At 34.6% G+C, this 5,381-nt stretch overlaps 2 protein-coding genes across 2 annotated transcripts in view; one reads left to right on the forward strand and one right to left on the reverse strand.

Moving 5' to 3' along the window:
* The window catches only part of LOC124216767 (carcinine transporter-like), a 38,431-nt gene extending 33,181 nt beyond the window's left edge, over positions 1 to 5,250 (reverse strand). Inside the window, exon 1 of the mRNA XM_046621686.2 lies at positions 876 to 5,250. The gene's annotated coding sequence lies outside the window, so the exon portion shown is untranslated. The remainder of the gene's footprint in view (positions 1 to 875) is intronic.
* Positions 1 to 5,381, forward strand: part of CenG1A (Centaurin gamma 1A) — a 96,889-nt gene that overhangs the window by 28,657 nt on the left and 62,851 nt on the right. The gene's annotated exons all lie outside the window — the stretch shown is intronic.

Consider the following 5,381-nt stretch of genomic DNA (forward strand, 5'->3'; position numbering starts at 1 on the left):
GAAACACCACGTCTAATAAATGATACTCATTGAAAAACAAGCGGTTTTACCAAAAACCCTTGCTTTTTTCGGCAAGGCATGATCCGCACAGTATCTAAGCCGTTTTTTTGCGAACTTGACAATTCAGGCGAAGCTTAATGGAACGTCGTCTCGATGAGAATAATATTTTTTTCAAATTTCTACACAACTCAAATACAAATATAATTAATAAAATAAAACAAATACAAAAGCAACACAAATACTTGCAAACGATTATGATGGTGGAAAAATATGTTCTCAACGTCGTTGCAGATTTTTTTCTCAATGCCACGTTTTTGCAAAGTCAAACGTGTATGGAACTCCGTTTGCAAATGCCTAATAAGTTATTAGATCACAATTTGTACAGTAACTTTGATTTCCCACGCTACTGTAAAAACTGTCCAATAGGTAGAACTGTGTTCGACAAAATTTGCAACGAAGAATATGGCTTCGAAAAAACATCTCATTTCACGTTAATCACACCGATAATTCAGCAGATATTAAAGACGTTCAAACGATATAGAATTATAAATCGGCACTTGTCTGTGACATTGTTATGAGTTATGGATGAATTTTTTTTCATCTCGTCGTACGAACAAAGACTTCATCATTTGAGAAAATGTTACGATTCCCGTGAAAAAAATATTCGAAACGTATAGAATTTTTGGGATTGGACAATATTATCATTGTCCCTTGCAAATATGAGTAATGAAGTAACGTAATTTGAAATAATATCATCGAATATATCGAATGCCATTGAGAAATTTTTTATTGATTATATCAAACTTCTTGTATGCTGTAATCCGTTGCAGTGTAAATAAATTTTTTTAGAGATTATACAACGAATATTTACTCACAATAATATTTAAGTGGCTCTTGACATAATTGACACCAACAAATCGATACGATCCAACCGGGAATCCCGCTTCTTCACCCACCGCCAACTAACCTTGCACTAAACTGAGCCACCGCGTCCATATTCAGCACCATCCGTTTCGCAACAACAATGCCAATTTATGGGTACCGATTAAATTTAGACCCCTTGATTTAGTTTCAAATAAACAAATTGCCCTGAAATGATAACAGCTACTTAAATCTGGGGATATTGTATGAAAAGGATGATTACTTTTTTTCCCGTCTCATTATCTTGACAATATGATGTTTACGTTGGTGACATTAATACAACGATGCGTTTTCAGGGATAATTGTAACTTCGCAACTCTAGGATTGTCTTGAACTCGAGTGACAGTATTTAAACAATACCCGCTCACAATTTACAAAAGAAGCGTAAAGGAATGGAAATCAAAACCCTTCTGTAATATTTCTGCAATATTACAAAAGCATTTCATAGTGAAACTGGGATATCGGAATCCTTGCAAAATTATGTCGCAGTAATATTTCCGCAATATTTCGTGCTGATTCACGTTAACTATCCTAGTCATTACGTTCCTGTATGGTTACTAAACACAATTGCGTTGAGATGGCACCAACGCGAAGGGGCGAATTCCGTGGGTGCTGCAACAGGGCCCAGATTTTATCTGATACATTCTCAAACGTCGAAACAAGGTTGTGAATGATCGTCAACTAATCAATTATCCTAGAATACTTAGTCGAAAAACATACGATTGCATCTGCAAACCTTGCCACTGTTCTAATTTGCATTGAAAATTGTGTATAAATCACGCAAAATAACCTTTTAACTTCGAAATTAGATATTTTTTCATAGTATCGGTTGTCCTCAAGTTGTTCTGTAAACTTCAGAATCCTTATGAAACACATAATGTCGAGCCCACTGAAATCCGTTCATTATTCAACTTGAATTTACCTGCAGGAGCATAGTTTTGCATTAATATAAGATCTTGTGTTGGAATCGGAATCTTAATGTTTTTTTTTTTTTGGGTGTGGGGTTTCATTTCCAGCCCTATGAAACCATTCGTGAATTGTTCCGAGGCTGAAGTTGGCAACGATAACGCGACGATGCACGTTTATGAAAAACTGTTTATTCGTACCTTTAAGATTATCTGAAATTTATAAAAGCTCTGTAAAGCAGAAAATAATCATATTTTGAAAAGCAAACCCCTTAAAATTCATTCCAAATTTGCAAAGTAACCATTTTTTATTTTTTTTTTTGCAATGTTCAGTCAAGCCAACGTTACTAACTTCATCCTCGTGAATCATTGGAGTCTGACGGGAACTCTAGCAAAACCAGACATCCTATATTAAATGGATACAGTCCTTTAGCCCTTACGGCAAAGTTCGTGGTTGAGTGGCTCGCAGTGTCAAGTAGAACCTGTAAGTAAACTCGATTAATTCTGAAATCTGGCTCCGTAGTCTAATCATAAACTTTTGTCAAACCTGTTATTTTTTTTTCACCCAACCGACTCGAGTTTCATTAAAGCGCTCGCGCAACATACATTTTCAACACGTTTTAACATTCAATCGGTTAATAATAATATCTTGCCTGAGACGAGCCCATTGCAATTTATCAATTCAATGGTTTTCATAATTTCGAACTAATTATACTTGACGCGAGGAGCTGCACTTGCACTCTGAAAGGTAATAAATAATAACCTCGTGTGTTATTTATCTACAACTTGATAATGGTATTTTATATAGGCTCATTTCACGCGGCTGCCACGTGTATAGATAATAATTAAAACAGCAGTAATAACATTATTTTTATCTAGGTACTTCAAAATTTAGAAACTAAAAAATCGTACTCGAAATGCGATTTTCATTATAATTCAATTCTTTGATCGGCAGTAATATTCAGTATTGAAGATCAATTCAGAATCACGTGCTCACGTTTCATCAATTTTCGAAGTGTTGTAATTTTATATTTATCATACCAATGTTAGATTATTACTTTCTGAGACGTAATTTTCTTGTAAAATATGATATTTTTTCGTTTCAAATTCTTTATTACACAGAAAAAAACCTGTTAGATTTATATGTGCAACGGTAACTGTATGGACTGCGCTTTTTTGGAGTAACGATTACTGGGATCGTGGTACATTTGACACGTTCGAAAAACAATTTCAACATATTAATTAGTAATTCTCACAGCAACGCCTGTAATATTCACACCAAAGAAGTGCTGTCTATACAGTTACCGTCACGCTTGTAAGTCACACAGGTGTTTTTCAGGGTATTTTTATAATTTTTTTATTTAAATTTTGCACACATTTGTCAGAGTTTTTTTTTTATGGGTTTAATTTTTTTCTTCAAACCGAGTGTGACCTTTAATATTGGTTTAAATTCAAGGCACCTTATCCCATTAAATTTTGACGTACAATACATAAAAAAAAGAAGTATAACATGTCAACAATCTGTACAGAAGGTAATAAAATAAGCAAAGCTAGCGGACTCGAAAGGAAAAAAAAGATCATAATATAACCTCACTTTCTTCTGTTAAAAATTGAAATTGATCTTCTAATTCAAAATCTAATATGACCAAAATAAGAATAGAAGTGATATTCGAAGCAGGTAACTATTAAGTTTAATCATAGTTATCAATATTAGATTTTCTGGTAATTGCAACATAAGATCTGTTTGTATAGTTAATTACAGGGTTTCAGTTAAATAAAACCTTAAGAGAAATTTGTTGCTATGCCACCATAAAATTATCGTAGTAATCGCAAGAAAACACAGTAAGCGTGATCATAATCTACAAGAATAGTAACTGGACCTAGATTTTGCGGATACATCTACAAGATTCCTTTTCATTTTGTACTCAGAACTATATTTCTCAGTTATGGTAAAAAAAAAACAAAAGAGTTGAGTACCGTACAGTTGTCAGTATTAAAAAAAAATTTCATTCATAGTTTTTCCCCGTATTATATCCGCGTAAGGATAAGTAATTTCACCAATACTGCGTACATTTAGAATGAGTGTAATACTATCTGCGTACTGCATTTAGAAAAACGAAATGACAGTTTAATTTTTGGCTAGCAAATGGCTATTGTTGTTCTAATTCAACAGCATACACAGGCAAGGAAGCTACTGTGTATAAAATATTACGTGATGTTCGGCCCTATTAATCAGATAGATTCAAAGGACCAGTTAACGTAATAACGCTACTTCCATATATTCTCCTTGTTTCGAACAACGGATGAACGCTTTAACGTCGTATTGAGATCAGCACCTAGCACTCTAGTGCCGTACCTAAAATCTGTTGTGCTGTCAAAGATGAGGGGAATCCGATAGAATGACGGTAACGAAAATTAAATTGAATTCTACGCATAGAAAACTGTACAAATGCTTAACACGTGACGGAAAGACAATTTTACGAATCAATGTAATAGAAGAAATCAGTGTGCCCGGAACATTTATCAATCACTTTTGTTCGACAACTCAAGTTGTCACAGATGCCGAGGTTTGGTGACAAATTTTTAGTGGCATATTCATTGAAACTTGCCAAGCTGACAAGGGTAAAAATAGTATATTCTCTGTTAACTTGAGTCGACTTTGGATACGTGCCGCGATAATGTAAGAAAACCATACAACAAAGCTCGCATGCGTCAAATAATTTCATTCCATAACTTGATCGTACCAAATCACGATCAGATTTTCGTTTGCTCGTCGGGTTCGCCAACTCGAAAAAATGTCTCTAATTTAAAAAATTCATGAAATTTCACGCCCTATTGAGGTAAAGAAATTAAATAGATAAATTAGTTGATAACTATTACGTTGAAGGGACATGGAGGTCAAGGTCAAATGCGGTGCACTTTGGAAGGGTTGCTTTACACCAACCTGATCAGGTCCAGATCATGCGTGCTCTAGTAGAGTTTGCCTTATCTACATTTTAAGAGGCTGGTGTGAAACAAGACTCAGAGCACCCCTGACTTGTCGCTGATTAGAATTGATTCACTGACTGCATCATATTTTACAGTTTCTTTCCTCTTCGATAATGAAATTGTTTCAAACTTTGGCAAACGATAGTATTTGCTACCGTACTTGTGTGATTTAAGCAACGCCAAACAGTAACATAATACTGTTTTTGTATTATGCGTCAGTAATGTCTCAAAATGTATTGCTGTAATTGAATTACCGCTGATTGCAAAAATAGACTTTCTGCCGATGTTCGTGCGTAAAACTAAAAAGTTCTTGGATTTTTTTGGTCTGTATCGAACGTATAAATACGCTATCTGCAACGTTTGCAAGTCAATAATGTGTAGGATCTGTTAATAGGCAGAATAGGTGGCAGTTTACTCGATCGGTAATAGCTGATTATAATACCCTCCTAATTATGATAATTTTGCATACTTCGTCCCAACTTTGTACGCGATCCGTTAAAATACTTTTTTACCATTTTACGACAATTTAGTACAGTTGGAAACAGGGAGGATAGAATAGTCGTGCTA

This window comes from Neodiprion pinetum, chromosome 4 (assembly GCF_021155775.2).
Source record: "Neodiprion pinetum isolate iyNeoPine1 chromosome 4, iyNeoPine1.2, whole genome shotgun sequence".
Lineage (NCBI taxonomy): Eukaryota > Metazoa > Arthropoda > Insecta > Hymenoptera > Diprionidae > Neodiprion > Neodiprion pinetum.